The 20082-nt window shown below is 39.1% G+C and overlaps 1 long non-coding RNA gene across 2 annotated transcripts in view; it reads right to left on the bottom strand.

Annotated features, from left to right (window-relative positions):
- The window catches only part of LOC132515665 (uncharacterized), a 170784-nt gene extending 151336 nt beyond the window's left edge, over positions 1-19448 (bottom strand). For both annotated transcript variants that reach the window (XR_009539160.1, XR_009539161.1), the window contains exon 1: positions 19301-19448. This is a non-coding gene — a long non-coding RNA (uncharacterized LOC132515665). The remainder of the gene's footprint in view (positions 1-19300) is intronic.
- Between the last annotated feature and the right edge of the window lie 634 nt (positions 19449-20082).

The following is a 20082-nucleotide window of genomic DNA, read 5'->3' as shown; positions in this document are numbered from 1 at the left end:
GAAGAGCTATTTTCTGTACAATAAAAATTTTCTTTGCAAAAAAATAATAACGCCAGCCACCACTGAATTTAAGAAACAAAGGTTAAGAGCATTTTGGTTATTTCCAATTGTTTGGAAATCTCTGCAGAGCTGTCATTTCCTTCCTGCCTCTTTTCTCCTGGCCCTGGTAACGCATATTGCTCCAACCCGCTCCAGTACCTATTCAGCCAAGCAGAGCCTGGCCTGACCCCTGTAGTACCCTTGGGATTTGAGGCTGCTCTGTTGCAGTGCTAATGCCAGACTCTGAATACTGGGCAGGGCACCAGGAACCATTTTTGCCTTTTCAGAAAGCAGGCATTGACTTTCTAAGCTTACTCTTAACGGAAAACCCCTTTCCCCAAAGGTTTGTGTCTAAATGATTCTCTGGGTCTTTCTCCTTGTATTCTCATTCCTTTGTCCAAAAGAGAAAGAGAATGAAATCTAAGAAGGCGGCTACCCTGGTGACAAAGCTTCTTCCCTTTATTTTGAGATTGGGAACTAGCGCCGTGAAAGCAATTTTGTGTTGAATGCTAAAGATTGTTTTGTTTTAGGCTTTAATATAGAGGTTTCCCATCACATTCTGATGAGCACTATTAATGACTTTTTTTCGTAAGAAAACAAGTCCTCATTCCCTCAGCAAAGCTTAAACAAAAACTTACACATAACAGAACAAGATTTAAGGAGAAATATGCAGCTATTTCTTCATGGAGTGCAAACATTTTAAGCCATATCAGTTTATAGGATACCTGCTACTCTTAAGCACTCTCCTTGGAGCAAGAAAAGTCTTTATAGAACAACTTCCACACTGGATGCTTTAACAATATTTTCAACATGGTTTTCCTAATCGTCAGTTTAATTTCACGAACTGGTTTTGTGGCACACTGCCAGACACCATCACAATTTTCAGCAAATACACTGAACCACTCTTAAAGTTGCAGCCAGAGAGCCAATAATCTTCTTGCATAAATATATCAGTCTTGGCCTTCTCTGGTGGCGCAGTGGTTGGGAGTCCGCCTGCCGATGCAGAGGACACGGGTTCGTGCCCCAGTCCGGGAGGATCCCACATGCCGCGGAGCGGCTGTGCCCATAAGCCACGGCCGCTGAGCCTGTGCTCCACAATGGGAGAGGCCACAACAGTGAGAGGCCCGCGTACCACAAAAAAAAAAAAAATATATATATATATATATATATATCAGTCTTATCCAACAGGAACTTTTAAGATCATTTAAAACAGCTTATTTCCTAACATATGGCATATTCAAAGTATCATTAAAAGCTATTTAAATTATTTTTATTTCCTCAGCTATTGATTCTATGGATAGGAAATGGTATGAGTCATGTATGAATTAAACATAAATATTAGATAATATTTACTGAGTCCCTACTATGCCATACAGTATGCTCAAGTTAACTCATTCAATCCTCAGGAAAGTGCTATAGATATATATTATTATTATTAGCCCTGCTCTACAGAGAGGAAAATTAGACTCAGAGAGGTTAAGTAACTTGCCCAAAGTTGCATATTCATTTTCATGCAGCAAATATGGCTCCAGAGCACACGCTCTTAACTCCATGATATGCAGTACAACTAACTCATCCACCACTTACTTACACACAACTCAGCAAGATAGCTTCTTGACAGGTAAGTATTAAATTTAAAAGGGAGGAAAATATTCACGTTCTGGCTTCCTTTTTTTTTTTTTACGGTACGCGGGCCTCTCACTGTTGTGGCCTCTCCCGTTGCGGAGCACAGGCTCCGGACGCGCAGGCTCAGCGGCCATGGCTCACGGGCCCAGCCGCTCCGCGGCATGTGGGATCTTCCCAGACTGGGGTACGAACCCGCGTCCCCTGCATCGGCAGGCGGACTCTCAACCACTGCGCCACCAGGGGAGCCCCTATCTTCCATTTTTTTATCAGTACTTCCTATCGTTTCCTGGGCGACCCCCATGCACCCGGCACTCTGTCAGAAGCTGCACAAACAGGGAATGAGACAGACAAAATTCCTGTGCTCAAGGAGCTTATTTCTAGTAGGAGCAGGAAGGGACAGAGAATAAAACTTTAAACAAGATAGACTCAGAGTCCGTTACACGCTGTGAAGGAAAACTGGATAATATGATAGCGAGTACCTCTGACACAAGAAGAGGGTACTTTGAGTAGAATGGCCAGGAAAGGCCTCTCTGAGGAGATGGCATCAGAGCGTAAAAACGTCTTTAGAAGGCAATTAGCAGAAACCAGCTACATAGAGTTGAGAGATTAGGATTCGGGCAGAGGAAATAACAAATGACAAAGGCCTTGAGACAGGAAAGCCCTTAACTTTCGCAGAGCACTAAAAAGAAAGAAAAGGTGGCCCAGATGACTGAAATCCAGTGGGCAAGGGTATGAGTGGAAGAGGCTGAAGTTAGGCAGAAAGGCAAGCTCAGACACAGCCATGCGGGCGAGTACAGGTTTTCTTCTAAGCACAACGGGAGACCCCTGGAGGGTTTCAACAGGGTGACGCTGACCAGGCTGGCTTACTTGTGGACTCAGCAGAGGCACAAGCAGCAGCCACAGGCAGAAGCAGGGAGATGAGTGAGCAGCTTGTTCTAACCATCTAAGTGAGGAGGGAGGACGGCGTGAGTTACAGTGACACAAGCGGAGAAGAAAGGGAGTCAACAGTTCTTGAGAACTATTTTGGATGTGTGTTGACAAGACTTTGGGCTAAAAGCAAGTGAATGGATGGTGGTGACGTTTACTGCAATGGAGGAGATGCAGAAAGGAACCAGACGGGCGTGGCGGTGCGGAGGTGGGGAGGTCGGGGAGAAGAGATTCAAGAAGTTGGTTTTTGAAGTTCTATTCATAACCAAATAGATATGGTTTACATAAATTTTAAATTCTTTCTTCAGCCCTTCAGCATGGTGCTGATGCAATGCGTGAGCTCAACAAATACTTCCAGTTATAGCACAGACAAACCCTGCAGTGACAGTTAAGGTTGATAGAAGTTCAGTCTTGTGAGAATGTAACTGTTTTGAAACCCTTTAGATGGTCCAGAAGGCTGAAATGTTTATACAAAAGAAAAGAACTAACCTCCTGTGTGTTCTAACCACTCCTGGATGGGCCTCTGGAGCTGATCACCCACGACACTGCACCTCCTTCTCTCCTGCATACTATTTCAGAACTGCCCCCTCTCCCCACACTTCTAACACTCCTTCCTAGACTCGCTCTCGGCCAGCAACTTTGCTTGCTGCTTCAGAACAACCCACCTGTGTCTGTGCCCACACATCCTTCCTTCTCACCAGTTACCATCTAGAAATGTCTGCACTCCCGGCAGAGGTAACCGAGATCCCCTCTCCTGCAGCTGCCTGGGGACTGGGCCCAGCATTTCTCCTCTCTCCGTGATCAGCAACCCTTCCTTTCATACTGGATCTCTGGGTCTTTCACATCACACACCAACACTGTTATTTTTCACTGCCTACAAACAAGGATTTTGATCCCCATTCTTTCTGCCAGCTACGGTCCTAATTCTTTGCTCCTCTTTGCAGCAAACTCCTGAAAACTCTGTCTATATCCGTCATCTCATTTTCCCACCTCTTATCTCTCTTTCTGTCTTAAATCCGTTACTAACTTCATCCCCACCACTCCTCTAAAAACAATTCTACTCAACATCGCCAATAACCCAGTAGTTTAATCCACCTGGCATCTCTCAGTCCTCACGTTACTTAACACAAGTGATGACTCTCTCCTCCTTGGAATATTTAATTTCCCTTGGCTTCCAGGACACAAACTCTCTTGGCTTCCTTCTCCTTCACAGCCAGACTTTCTCAAGTTCCTTCATGCATTCCTCCTCTTCTCTCCGACCTCTTAGCCTCGAGAACATCTCCTTATCTTTACTCACTCCCTTAGTGACATTTTTGAACACTAGCCACATGCTGTCAACTCCAAGATATTTATCTCCCTCCCAAGCCTCTTTCCAGACTTTTATATCCAACTTCCTACTCAACATCTTCACCTGTATATCTACAAGGTGTCTCAAATCTAGTACGACCAACAACGAGCATCACTTCCAAACCCTTTTTCCCTCCCCGCAAACCCTCATCCCTACTGATGGCAACTCTATGCTTCCAACTGCTCCATCCCAAAATATGGCACCATCCTTGATGCCTGTTTTCCTCTCGTACTCCATGCCCAACCCATTGTTGTCTTTTTCTGACAGCTTAGAGAAGCTAAGTGACTTGCCCAAGATTCCTCAGCTAGCAAGTGACTGCTGAGATTCAAATCCACTTCTCTCCAGCACTAGATAGAGCCTAGCTTGAATATTAGCCTGAAAATGAGTCATCCAGCTAACCACTAGAATAGACAAAGAATACATATGAACAATACACTACTTAATAATGAAGTGATCACTGAAGAAATCAAAAGGAAATCAAAAAATACCTAGAAACAAATGACAATGGAGACACAACGACCCAAAACCTATGGGATGCAGCAAAAGCAGTTCTAAGGGGGAAGTTTATAGCAATACAAGCCCACCTTAAGAAGCAGGAAACATCTCGAATAAACAACCTAACCTTGCACCTCAAGCAATTAGAGAAAGAAGAACAAAAAAACCCCAAAGCTAGCAGAAGGAAAGAAATCATAAAAATCAGATCAGAAATAAATGAAAAAGAAATGAAGGAAACAACAGCAAAGATCAATAAAACTAAAAGCTGGTTCTTTGAGAAGATAAACAAAATAGATAAACCACTAGCCAGACTCATCAAGAAAAAAAGGGAGAAGATTCAAATCAATAGAATTAGAAATGAAAAAGGAGAGGTAACAACTGACACTGCAGAAATAAAAGAGATCATGGCAACTCTATGCCAATAAAATGGACAATCTGGAAGAAATGGACAAATTCTTAGAAATGCACAACCTGCCAAGACTAAATCAGTAAGAAATAGAAAATATGAACAGACCAATCACAAGCACTGAAATTGAAACTGTGATTAAAAATCTTCCAACAAACAAAAGCCCAGGACCAGATGGCTTCACAGGCGAATTCTATCAAACATTTAGAGAAGAGCTAACACCCAGCCTTCTCAAACTCTTCCAAAAAATTGCAGAGGGAGGAACACTCCCAAACTCCTTCTACGAGGCCACCTTCACCTTGATACCAAAACCAGACAAGGATGTCACAAAGAAAGAAAACTACAGGCCAATATCACTGAAGAACATAGATGCAAAAATCCTCAACAAAATACTAGCAAACAGAATCCAACAGCACATTAAAAGGATCATACACCATGATCAAGTGGGGTTTATTCCAGGAATGCAAGGATTCTTCAATATACGCAAATCTTTCAATCTGATAAACCATATTAACAAATTGAAGGAGAAAAACCATATGATCATCTCAATAGATGCAGAGAAAGCTTTTGACAAAATTCAACACCCATTTATGACAAAAACCCTGCAGAAAGTAGGCATAGAGGGAACTTTCCTCAACATAATAAAGGCCATATATGACCAGCCCACAGCAAACATCATCCTCAATGGTGAAAAACTGAAAGCATTTCCACTAAGATCAGGAACAAGACAAGGTTGCCCACTCTCACCACTCTTATTCAACATAGTTTTGGAAGTTTTAGCCACAGCAATCAGAGAAGAAAAGGAAATAAAAGGAATCCAAATCGGAAAAGAGGAAGTAAAGCTGTCACTGTTTGCAGATGACATCATCCTATACATAGAGAATCCTAAAGATGCTACCAGAAAACTACTAGAGCTAATCAATGAATCTGGTAAAGTGGCAGGATACAAAATTAACACACAGAAATCTCTGGCATTCCTATACACTAATGATGAAAAATCTGAAAGTGAAATCAAGAAAACACTCCCATTTACCATTGCAACAAAAAGAATAAAATATCTAGGAATAAACCTACCTAAGGAGACAAAAGACCTGTATGCAGAAAATTATAAGACACTGATGAAAGAAATTAAAGATGATACAAATAGATGGAGAGATATACCATGTTCTTGGATTGCAAGAATCAACATTGTGAAAATGACTCTACTACCCAAAGCAATCTATAGATTCAATGCAATCCCTATCAAACTACCACTGGCATTTTTCACAGAACTAGAACAAAAAATTTTGCAATGTGTATGGAAACACAAAAGACCCTGTATAGCCAAAGCAATCTTGAGAATGAAAAAAAGAAATGGAGGAATCAGGCTCCCTGACTTCAGACTATACTACAAAGCTACAGTTATCAAGACGGTATGGTACTGGCACAAAAACAGAAAGATAGATCAATGGAACAGGATAGAAAGCCCAGAGATAAACTCACGCACATATGGTCACCTTATCTTTGATAAAGGTGGCAGGAATATACAGTGGAGAAAGGACAGCCTCTTCAATAAGTGGTGCTGGGAAAACTGGACAGGTACATGTAAAAGTATGAGATTAGATCACTCCCTAACACCATACACAAAAATAAGCTCAAAATGGATTAAAGACCTAAATGTAAGGCCAGAAACTATCAAACTCTTAGAGGAAAACATAGGCAGAACACTCTATGACATAAATCACAGCAAGATCCTTTCTGACCCACCTCCTAGAGTAATGGAAATAAAAACAAAAATAAACAAATGGGACCTAATGAAACTTCAAAGCTTTTGCACAGCAAAGGAAACCATAAACAAGATCAAAAGACAACCCTCAGAATGGGAGAAAATATTTGCACATGAAGCAACCGACAAAGGATTAATCTCCAAAATTTACAAGCAGCTCATGCAGCTCAATAACAAAAAAACAAACAACCCAATCCAAAAATGGGCAGAAGACCTAAATAGACATTTCTCCAAAGAAGATATACAGACTGCCAACAAACACATGAAAGAATGCTCAACATCATTAATCATTAGAGAAATGCAAATCAAAACTACAATGAGATATCATCTCACACCAGTCAGAATGGCCATCATCAAAAAATCTAGAAACAATAAATGCTGGAGAGGGTGTGGAGAAAAGGGAACACTCTTGCACTGCTGGTGGGAATGTGAATTGGTTCAGCCACTATGGAGAACAGTATGGAGGTTCCTTAAAAAACTACAAATAGAACTACCATATGACCCAGCAATCCCACTACTGGGCATATACCCTGAGAAAACCAAAATTCAAAAAGAGTCATGTACCAAAATGTTCATTGCAGCTCTATTTACAATAGCCCGGAGATGGAAACAACCTAAGTGCCCATCATCGGATGAATGGATAAAGAAGATGTGGCACATATATACAATGGAATATTACTCAGCCATAAAAAGAAACGAAATTGAGCTATTTGTAATGAGGTGGATAGACCTAGAGTCTGTCATACAGAGTGAAGTAAGTCAGAAAGAGAAAGACAAATACCGTATGCTAACACATATATATGGAATTTAAGAAAAAAAATGTCATGAAGAACCTAGGGGGTAAGGCAGGAATAAAGACACAGACCTCCTAGAGAACGGACTTGAGGTTATGGGGAGGGGGAAGGGTGAGCTGTGACAGGGCGAGAGAGAGTCATGGACATATACACACTAACAAACGTAGTAAGGTAGATAGCTAGTGGGAAGCAGCCGCATGGCACAGGGATATTGGCTCGGTGCTTTGTGACAGCCTGGAGGGGTGGGATAGGGAGGGTGGGAGGGAGGGAGACGCAAGAGGGAAGACATATGGGAACATATGTTTATGTATGACTGATTCACTTTGTTGTGGGGTGGGGGCTGACGCACCGTTGTAGAGCAATTATACCCCAATAAAGATGTTAAAAAAAAAAAAGAATACATATGGTGTATGCAAATATTCCAAAGATTCTCTGTGCGGTAACCCTACACTAATACATTGTGTATAATACATTACACTTTCACAGCTGGTAGAGGAAATCCGTTCTGCAGTTTTGTCAGCACACTGATGGAAGGACAATTTATCAAATATTTAATAGGGACTTCTTCTGCTCTCTGTGTTTAGATCAAATCACCACACACAAAACCTTCCTTAACACATTTGCCCAGAATTCAGACGAGCAGATGTTCCAATGCCCTTACCAGAAACGACTGTCAGAGATATCCTCTGATCCTCCTTACTCTGACTCGCTCTCCTTTCACATGGCTTTCTGAGTTTGGCAATCGTCGACAGATTTACAGAGCTGCAGGAAGATGCCGATGACCCCATTTCATTCTTCCTTCCCTCTGTAATTCTGGAACACAAGCATTATCAGACTGTCTCAAAGATGTTATCTGTCTAAACTGTTTTGATTCTTTGCCCCCAGTGTTTTTGTTCCACATACTCTACATGATGTCAGGACCTATCATTTTCAGAAAAGGGCTTGGAGAAGCCACTTAGTTCACTGGGCATAAACATTGTTTACAAGCACTATAATGGGTCAGTTCCTTTAAAAGAGATGCTTCCAGAGTCCTTGGTGTCCTCCCGAAAGTTTCTGCAGCGTTTTCGTTTTAAATCCCAGTATGCAGCTTTTTGATCCTTTAGGCTTTCAGGAGACAGTGGACTATATCTTTTAGGGATGGCGTGGGATATTGGGAGAATAAGTTTAAAGACCAGTTATTTTCATGACTCAGAATTCTTTCTCATATGATAACTTGCAAATAGTGGCAATATTTATGTTATGGTTTTTAAATAATCTAACAATTTCTCCATTCCCCCACTAAGAGAAACTGTCATCTGTACTTTTTCCTTGTGCTTTCAACTTGCTCATGCACCCCTGAGAACAATATTTCACTGTTAAAGCCACATGGGTGTGGCTGCTAGTTTTTACTTTCCTGTGTGTGGAAGGAGTCAGAGCCAATAAATCCTTAAAGCTGCTGCTAAAAGAAAATCAGTCGTAAGAACCTCAATCTACGCACACTCTCCTCTTAAGTTCTCCCATCACTGGTTGCACTCAGTAGTACCTACTGCCATGGTCACCATCAGTTATTAACAATACATAAAACACAGGATAAACTCTTACCAAAAACTTGGATTAAGAACAGGAACTGGCCCAAATATTTCAGGGTACATTTATTAAACATTAAATGTGTAGGCAATCAGAACTGTTAAATAATCTGTGGCTATCCAGCCAATACACCTAAAACACTGTCTTTATCCATCCACAGGACCACACTGAAAACTGCAGAGTGCTGGCTGCTTCATGTTTCAAGTCTCAAATCTTCCATCCTCATCAAGGTCCTTACTGGAAGCATCTCTGTCATTCATTCCTCCCACAGGCTTGCTTTCACATGTGGCTCACACTGAAGCTCGGAGCCAGGCAAAGAACTTCCTCTGAATCACTCCAGCATAAGTGCTATTGACGTGCAACCCTGTGAGAAGCTACAGGCCACACAGAAGCCATTAGCCACTTCTCATCTTCCTTGTTCTGTCTTTAAACACTTGGCAATCCTATTCGAGAGGAGGCTGCTTCCCCCTGCCACAATCTCCTTTTCTATTTTTCCTTATCGCACATTTCTGAGATGGTCCTCGAGAACTCCTCTTTAGTATATCTTTATATTTCAGTCTGTTATATACCAAGATGCTTTTGCTCATCAAATTCTAAATGGGACATGGTAAGTATAATGTCTAACAGCAGTGACAAAAATGGAAGAAAGTTTTGGTTGGTCTATAGTCTAATGACCATGGAGATTCCAATTTTATAAAATACAGCAAAACAGAGAATTCCTAAAGAAAAGTACTTAATAAGGAAATAGAATGAACAGAACAGAGAACCTAAATTACTATTGTGGGGCAACAGATAAAGTTTAGAACTGGACTAAAGTCACCCAACACCACAGACCTCAGAATGTGGGACTCAAAGTCTACTGGAGAAAAGTCAGTTCAGATGTGCACAGAGTTTAAGACCCCAACTGCTTTTTATTATATTTTGATGTTTGACATTATTAGAACATCTCTCATCACTGAAGTGCTCTTGATAAAGAGTTCAGGTGTTTCAACTGGTGACTTAGGCTCAATGGAAGACCTAGATTCTCATGAGGAGAGCCTGGCTGTAGGTAGCATATGGTTCTGACACAGCAAATACAGCATGTGGACATGCCTTGGGATTAATGACTGAGACTGTAACAATAAAACAAATGCTGTAATGTTGGGGAGCCAGAGCACAGGGACTTGGGGCAAACAAAGCTGGGCCTAACCCTAGGCACAGAGTTTGCTTTTCCCTACATTCTGAGAAGCTACAGTCTGATCAGAAGAGATATCACTGCTGCTGTAAATAAGGATGGCATCGAATCTCCTGTTTTCACGGCAACGCCAAACGGCAGGGACTGCACATTCTCCAAGAAGAGAAACTCTGTTAGTTGCAACAAGAATCTCATTTCTGTACCAAAGCATAAATCATTGAAAACCTAGTCAAACCATGCTTCCATAACAGCAGTTTAAATCTCCAATTACAGAAAGAATTGTATAAGCATAAAAAAAAACCTCTAAATAAAAAGATAAAAGCTACTGCTTAAAATTTCTTTCTATAGGAGGAACTATTATTTACACTCGTAGCAAAAGGATAAAATTTCCTAACTTAAAAGTCAAATGGGCTCAGAAACAGCAGATTAAAGCTCCACAATCAACTTGATGTACCTTGCATCTGTGGAATACATAAATAGACAATGAATCATCCCAAATTGAGGAGCCGTGTGGATGAAAGGCTCTTGGTGCTGCAGCCAGGAGTCAGTGCTGTGCCTCTGAGGTGGGAGAGCCAACTTCAGGACACTGGTCCACAAGAGACCTCCCAGCTCCACATACTATCAAAAGGCGAAAATCTCCTAGAGATCTCCATCTCAACACCATGACCCAGCTTCACTCAACAACCAGCAAGCTACAGTGCTGGACATCCTATGCCAAACAAATAGCAAGACAAGAACACAACCCCACCAATTAGCAGAGGCTGCCTAATATCATAATAAATCCACAGGCACCCCAAAACACACCACCAGATGTGGACCTGCCAACCAGAAAGATAAGATCCAGCCTCATCCACCAGAACACAGGCACTAGTCCCCTCCACCAGGAAGCCTACACAACCCACTGAACCAACCTTAGCCACTGGGGACAGACACCAAAAACAACGGGAACTACGAACCTGCAGCCTGCAAAAAGGAGACCCCAAACACAGTAAGATAAGCAAAATGAGAAGACAGAAAAACACACAGCAGATCAAGGAGCAAGGTAAAAACCCACCAGACCTAATAAATGAAGAGGAAATAGGCAGTCTACTTGAAAAAGAATTCAGAATAATGACAGTAAAGATGATCCAAAATCTTGGAAATAAAATAGAGAAAATGCAAGAAACATTTAACAAGGATCTAGAAGAACTAAAGATGAAACAAACAACGACGAACAACACAATAAATGAAATTAAAAATACTCTAGATGGGATCACAATAGCAGAATAACTGAGGCAGAAGAACAGATAAGTGACCTGGAAGATAAAATAGTTGAAATAACTACTGCAGAGCAGAATAAAGAAAAAAGAATGAAAAGAACTGAGGACAGTCTCAGAGACCTCTGGGACAACATTAAATGTACCAACGTCCGAATTATAGGGGTTCCAGAAGAAGAAGAGAAAAAGAAAGGGACTGAGAAAATATTTGAAGAGATTATAGTTGAAAACTTCCCAAATATGGGAAAGGAAATAGTTAATCAAGTCCAGGAAGCACAGAGAGTCCCATACAGGATACATCCAAGAAGAAATACGCCAAGACACATATTAATCAAACTGTCAAAAATTAAATACAAAGAAAACATATTAAAAGCAGCAAGGGAAAAACAACAAATAACACACAAGGGAATGCACATAAGGTTAACAGCTGATCTTTCAGCAGAAACTCTGCAAGCCAAAAGGGACTGGCGGGACATATATAAAGTGATGAAGGAGAAAAACCTGCAACCAAGAGTACTCTACCCAGCAAGGATCTCATTCAGATTTAATGGAGAAATTAAAACCTTTACAGACAAGCAAAAGCTGAGAGAGTTCAGCACCATCAAACCAGCTTTAAAACAAATGCTAAAGGAACTTCTCTACGCAAGAAGCACAAGAGAAGGAAAAGACCTACAATAACGAACCCAAAACAATTAAGAAAATGGTAATAGGAACATACATATCGATAATTACCTTAAATGTAAATGAACTAAATGCTCCCACCAAAAGACACAGATTGCCTGAATGGATACAAAAACAAGACACATATATATGCTGTCTACAAGAGACCCACTTCAGACCTAGGGACACATACAGACTGAAAGTAAGGGGATGGAAAAAGATATTCCATGCAAATGGAAATCAAAAGAAAACTGGAGTAGCAATTCTCATATCAGACAAAATAGACTTTAAAATAAAAACTATTAGAAGAGACAAAGAAGGACACTACATCATGATCAAGGGATCGATCCAGGAAGAAGATATAAAAATTGTAAATATTTATGCACACAACATAGGAGCACCTCAATACATAAGGCAAATACTAACAGCCATAAAAGGGGAAATCGACAGTAACACATTCATAGTAGGGGACTTTAACACCCCACTTTCACCAATGGACAGATCATCCAAAATGAAAATAAATAAGGAAACACAAGCTTTAAATGATACATTAAAGAAGACGGACTTAATTGCTATTTATAGGACATTCCATCCAAAAACAACAGAATACACATTTTTCTCAAGTGCTCATGGAACACTCTCCAGGATAGATTATATCTTGGGTCACAAATCAAGCCTTGGTAAATGTAAGAAAATTGAAATTGTATCAAGTATCTTTTCCGACCACAACACTATGAGACTAGATATCAACTACAGGAAAAGATCTGTAAAAAATACAAACACATGGAGGCTAAACAATACACTACTTAATAACGAAGTGATCACTGAAGAAATCAAAGAGGAAATCAAAAAATACCTAGAAACAAATGACAATGGAGACACGATGACCCAAAACCTATGGGATGCAGCAAAAGCAGTTCTAAGAGGGAAGTTTATAGCAATAAAATCCTACCTTAAGAAACAGGAAATATCTCGAATAAACAACCTAAACTTACACCTAAAGCAATTAGAGAAAGAAGAACAAAAAAACCCCAAAGTTAGCAGAAGGAAAGAAATCATAAAAATCAGATCTGAAATAAATGAAAAAGAAATGACGGAAACAATAGCAAAGATCAATAACTAAAAGCTGGTTCTTTGAGAAGATAAACAAAATTGATAAACCATTAGAGGAAACTTTCCTCAACATAATAAAGGCCATATATGACAAACCCACAGCCAAGATCATCCTCAATGGTGAAAAACGGAAAGCATTTCCACTAAGATCAGGAACAAGACAAGGTTGCCCACTCTCACCACTCTTATTCAATATAGCTTGGGAAGTTTTAGCCACAGCAATCAGAGAAAAAGAGGAAATAAAAGGAATCCAAATCGGAAAAGAAGAAGTAAAGCTGTCACTGTTTGCAGATGACATCATCCTATACATAGAGAATCCTAAAGATGCTACCAGAAAACTACTAGAGCTAATCAATGAATCTGGTAAAGTAGCAGGATACAAAATTAACACACAGAAATCTCTGGCATTCCTATACACTAATGATGAAAAATCTGAAAGTGAAATCAAGAAAACATTCCCATTTACCACTGCAACAAAAAGAATAAAATATCTAGGAATAAACCTACCTAAGGAGACAAAAGACCTGTATGCAGAAAATTATAAGACACTGATGAAAGAAATTAAAGATGATACAAATAGATGGAGAGATATACCATGTTCTTGGATTGCAAGAATCAACATTGTGAAAATGACTCTACTACCCAAAGCAATCTATACATTCAATGCAATCCCTACCAAACTACCACTGGCATTTTTCACAGAACTACAACAAAAAATTTCACAATTTGTATGGAAACATAAAAGACCCCGAATAGCCAAAGCAATCTTGAGAAAGAAAAATGAAGCTGAAGGAATCAGGCTCCCTGACTTCAGACTATACTACAAAGCTACAGTAATCAAGACAGTATGGTACTGGCACAAAAACAGAAAGATAGATCAATGGAACAGGATAGAAAGCCCAGAGATAAACTCACGCACATATGGTCACCTTATCTTTGATAAAGGAGGCAGGAATGTACAGTGGAGAAAGGACAGCCTCTTCAATAAGTGGTGCTGGGAAAACTGGACAGGTACATGTAAAAGTTTGAGATTAGATCACTCCCTAACACCATACACAAAAATAAACTCAAAATGGATTAAAGACCTAAATGTAAGGCCAGAAACTATCAAACTCTTAGAGGAAAACATAGGCAGAACACTCTATGACATAAATCACAGCAAGATCCTTTTTGACCCACCTCCTAGAGAAATAGAAATAAAAACAAAAATAAACAAATGGGACCTAATGAAACTTCAAAGCTTTTGCACAACAAAGGAAATCATAAACAAGACCAAAAGACAACCTCAGAATGGGAGGAAATATTTGCAGATGAAGCAACTGACAAAGGATTAATCTCCAAAATTTACAAGCAGCTCATGCAGCTCAATAACAAGAAAACAAACAACCCAATCCAAAAATGGGCAGAAGACCTAAATAGACATTTCTCCAAAGAAGATATACAGACTGCCAACAAACACATGAAAGAATGCTCAACATCATTAATCATTAGAGAAATGCAAATCAAAACTACAATGAGATATCATCTCATACCAGTCAGAATGGCCATCATCAAAAAATCTAGAAAAAATAAATGTTGGAGAGGGTGTGGAGAAAAGGGAACACTCTTGCACTGCTGGTGGGAATGTGAATTGGTTCAGCCACTATGGAGAACAGTATGGAGGTTCCTTAAAAAACTACAAATAGAACTACCATATGACCCAGCAATCCCACTACTGGGCATATACCCTGAGAAAACCAAAATTCAAAAAGAGTCATGTACCAAAATGTTCATTGCAGCTCTATTTACAATAGCCCGGAGATGGAAACAACCTAAGTGCCCATCATCGGATGAATGGATAAAGAAGATGTGGCACATATATACAATGGAATATTACTCAGCCATAAAAAGAAACGAAATTGAGCTATTTGTAATGAGGTGGATAGACCTAGAGTCTGTCATACAGAGTGAAGTAAGTCAGAAAGAAAAAGACAAATACCGTATGCTAACACATATATATGGAATCTAAGAAGAAAAGAAATGTCATGAAGAACCTAGGGGTAAAGCAGGAATAAAGACGCAGACCTCCTAGAGAACGGACTTGAGGTTATGGGGAGGGGGAAGGGTGAGCTGTGACAGGGCGAGAGAGAGTCATGGGCATATACACACTAACAAACGTAGTAAGGTAGATAGCTAGTGGGAAGCAGCCGCTTGGCACAGGGATATTGGCTCGGTGCTTTGTGACAGCCTGGAGGGGTGGGATAGGGAGGGTGGGAGGGAGGGAGACGCAAGAGGGAAGACATATGGGAACATATGTTTATGTATGACTGATTCACTTTGTTATAAAGCAGAAACTAACACACCATTGTAAAGCAATTATACCCCAATAAAGATGTTAAAAAAAGAAAAAAAAAAGAAAAGAAAAGGTAGTACTTTTCCTCTGTATTTACTAGTGGTTTTACAATATTTTAAAATGTATTTTTCTCATATAGTGCTCCTCCATAATATTACAAACATTGGGTATTGCATTAATATGACTAAGTTGCTGTAACTTAGTTTGTTAACAAGAATATCTTTCAAGAAGTATACTGTCCAATTAGTTTTCTATTTGAATAATTTACAAACCTTCTGAAAATGGATAATAGTGAATAATAAAAATGTCATACAAATTAAAAAAAAAAAATGGGCAGAAGACCTAAATAGACATTTCTCCAAAGAAGATATACAGACTGCCAACAAACACATGAAAGAATTCTCAACATCATTAATCATTAGAGAAATGCAAATCAAAACTACAATGAGATATCATCTCACACCAGTCAGAATGGCCATCATCAAAAAATCTAGAAACAATAAATGCTGGAGAGGATGTGGAGAAAAGGGAACCCTCTTGCACTGCTGGTGGGAATGTGAATTGATACAGCCACTGTGGAGAACAGTATGGAGGTTCCTTAAAAAAACTACAAATAGAACTACCATATGACCCAGCAATCCCACTACTGGGCATATACCCTGAGAAAACCATAATTCAAAAAGAGTCATGTACCAAAATGTTCATTGCAGCTCTATTTACAATAGCCCGGAGATGGAAACAACCTAAGTGCCCATCATCGGATGAATGGATAAAGAAGATGTGGCACATATATACAATGGAATATACCCAGCCATAAAAAGAAACGAAATTGAGCTATTTGTAATGAGGTGGATAGACCTAGAGTCTGTCATACAGAGTGAAGTAACTCAGAAAGAGAAAAACAAACACCATATGCTAACACATATATATGGAATCTAAGAAGAAAAAAAATGTCATGAAGAACCTAGGGGTAAGACAGGAATAAAGGCACAGACCTACTAGAGAATGGACTTGAGGATATGGGAAGGGGGAAGGGTAAGCTGTGACAAAGCTAGAGAGAGGCATGGACATATATACACTACCAAACGTAAGGTATATAGCTAGTGGGAAGCAGCCACATAGCACAGGGAGATCAGCTCAGTGCTTTGTGACCGCCTGGAGGGGTGGGATAGGGAGGGTGGGAGGGAGGGAGACGCAAGAGGGAAGAGATATGGGAACATATGTATATGTATAACTGATTCACTTTGTTATAAGGCAGAAACGAACACACCATTGTAAAGCAATTATACTCTAATAAAGATGTAAAAAAAAAAAAAAAAAAAGGTGAGGAACCCAGCAGGAGTGACCTCACACCAAAGGGCCCAAATCATAAAAAGCTGAGGAACCCAGCAATATAAAAAAAAAGTCAAATGGAAGGATAATTGTCATCTTATCTACAAATAATACTTTCTTGTACCTGTTGCCATGATCATATGTTAATCTGTAGACAATGTATAAATATCAAATCATAAATCAACTTCCTTATGTGGAAAAAAAAATACTAAGAGAAACTATACTAAGAGTAGTGATTTTTCCAGGATTTTCTAACTAGGTAGAAGGACAGGACAAATTCTAAGGCATTGCTAATTTTCAAATCTATGCATTAGGCACAAACTTATTAATTTATGTATGCCATGCATTCGTTTCTTAGAAGTCTTTCCCCAACCGAAGGCCTTCCCTTAACTTTGAGACAGAAGCATTTCCTACTTTGCCCATTGGTTACAGGATCCCTTGAAACACCATGCATCACTACTAGGCTCAGTAGTAGCTATAGGAAATGTCACAGAATTTTCTAATTTGGGGTGACCTAAATGCTCAATTATTAATATGCAGTAGCTGTTTGCTACATGGGACAGTACTTGGCCTGTTGCCCCAGGTCTCAGTGTTTAGATTCAGTACCATCAATGTAACTTGCAAATACAAAGTACTTCCAACTGTCACATGCTCCCTCCTCCACACCCACTTTCTAGCTTGAGGTCCCTGATATTGACATCAATTCACACAGACTGTGCAAAAAGGGTTACTTTTTATTCCCCCTTAAAAGAATGTTGAAGTGACACATATATATCAACTTATATATATCATAACACATATATATGAGGAAGTGGATACATGCTCAAGGTCATGAAGAGTATTTATGGCCACAGATGCTGCCCATAAGAGCTGAATGTAAATCGTCAACAAAACATACTGAAGAGACTCCAGCCCTGCATAGATATACATTATGATTATTATTTATATTTATACTGTATATTTTATATATATTATTTAATATGGTAAAAAATACCCATGAAGTCTGATGGACACAACCTTAACCAAAGGATCAAGGTTATGATCACAGGATTTAAGCCACACTAATGTCATGTGGCCCCTGATATAGTGCAACGAGAAGAACACCTCACCTTAGGTGTTTTTTGCAAAAATCCATAATCCCAGTGTAATCATAAGAAAACATCAGACAAACCTAAAATGAGGGACCCTTTACAAAATGCCAAACCAGAACTCTTTAAAATTTGTCTCAAGGTCATGAATGGCAAGGAAAGACTAAGTAACTGTCACAGACTGGAGAAGGCTTAGGAGACCACGGTTAATGCAGTATGTTAGGCTGGGTTGGATACTGACAGCAAAAGGACATATATGGGAAAACTGGTAAAATCCAGATGAAGTCTGTAGTTTAGTTAATAACACTGTATTAGTGTTAATTATTCCTTCGTTTTGACAAAATGCACTGTGATTGGGTAAGATGTTAACACTAAGTAATGCTGGATGAGGAACACACTGAAACTTTCTTCTATCTTTGTAACCTTTCTGAAAATCTAAAATTTTCCCCCCCAAAAAAAGTTACTTAAAAAAATATCATTAACATATTACTAAATGTTACTAAATGCCAGCCACAGAGACCAAGAAATAATATGTATGTTAATCTCCTCAAATTCACACAAGAAAATGTTGCAAATTTGGCACCTAAGACTTAAGATTCTTCTCGCCTTCCTTATAGACAGCTGGATGTAATTAACGATAACCACCTGTACTCCACCAACCTATCTTTAAATTCTAATAACTTAGCTAAAATTAAGCATATTCCAAACAGAATAAAATAAAAAATGAAAAATTCCCAAATTTCTTAAAACCCCAACTGACTGCCTGGTTTCTTAATCTTTCAACGTATTTTATAAAATGAAAGGGCTACTTTTAATTTTTCTTTAAATTTTCTCTTTTTGCTCACCTAATAAAACCAATCTTTCCTTTTCCTTTTAGTTTTCTTATATAAATTTTAATGGAGCATCAAATTTGACAAGGCACATTTCACTTCTAAGAACTATTTATCTAGCTTACAAATTGAATGTTTAATATGTTTTGTCTTACAGTATGACGCCACTTTTGTCAAAAGGGTGTGTGTTTGAGTCTAGAGATAGTAGTCTGGAGAGACACACGTCAACAGTGGTATGACAGACAGCAAGCTGACCTCCAAAGATCCACACTCTCCTTCTCTAGGGTTAAGTTGCTGCCGGAAAGTGATGATCTAATTTCCAAGCCCCCTTTCTTCTAAGTGAAGCTATGTTACTAGTTTGGGGTCATATAATGTGAATGTGTATCATTTCTAGGCCAAAGAGTTTAATCATGTGCTTCCTCCATGCTCTCTTTGCTTTGCATGATAATCTTGAAGGCATACTCTACAGCAAAGTAATTATTTGAAAGCAAAGTTACAAAACAGTAAGAAAACTGACACATTATTAATTTTATATTAAATATCACTCACCCTATTTCTGTGTAAGGATAGGCTATCCACTTCAATATAAGTCTTGCACATGATGTTCTACACATATATTTTTGTATATTTATTGAAAACAATCCGTGTATAAATGGACCCACACAATTCAAACCCATGTTGTTCAAGGGACAACTGTAGGTCCCGCATGGAGAAAAAAAGAACAAATTACTTAATCTTTCAATCCCAATAATCTTCCTCTTACGTCTTGTGACTTTGAAAAAGTTACCTCTTCCTACCAGATAAAAAATGTTTTCCTCTTTAGGATAAAGTTATCTGGAAATGCTAATAAGTATTCTGCTATGTTTTAGATCCAGTATCACAAATACAGTATCCCAGGGCAGATGTACACGTGATTTTAAAAATATTACCTAGATGCATGACAACCAAAAGTCAAAAGGATGTAAAGATTCCAGCAGATGTGAGAACTTAGAAAAATTAAAAGTCATAGAAACAATGAGCACCTTTAACCTGGGGATATTCATTATTTTGTTTATATGTCCACAGCATACTCTAAAAACAATCATATATTAAAACGAAAGCAAAACCGACAAATAAAACTATGCCTTTGACCCCACAAATATTTCATTATTTTATGCCTTTTATCTCAGTCATAACGACATAACAGCCGTGGCACAGACGTGCAATTCTCCCCTATTACCTACATGCTTCTTCACAATTCTGGTCCTGCTAGAGATAGGTATGCTATATTACTAGCTTTGACCAAAAATTGTGAGAAGTAATGTGTGTCACTGCCAGGCCCAGGCAGTGAA

This window comes from Lagenorhynchus albirostris, chromosome 2 (assembly GCF_949774975.1).
Source record: "Lagenorhynchus albirostris chromosome 2, mLagAlb1.1, whole genome shotgun sequence".
NCBI lineage: Eukaryota > Metazoa > Chordata > Mammalia > Artiodactyla > Delphinidae > Lagenorhynchus > Lagenorhynchus albirostris.
This window is presented reverse-complemented; position numbering and strand designations above follow the sequence as displayed.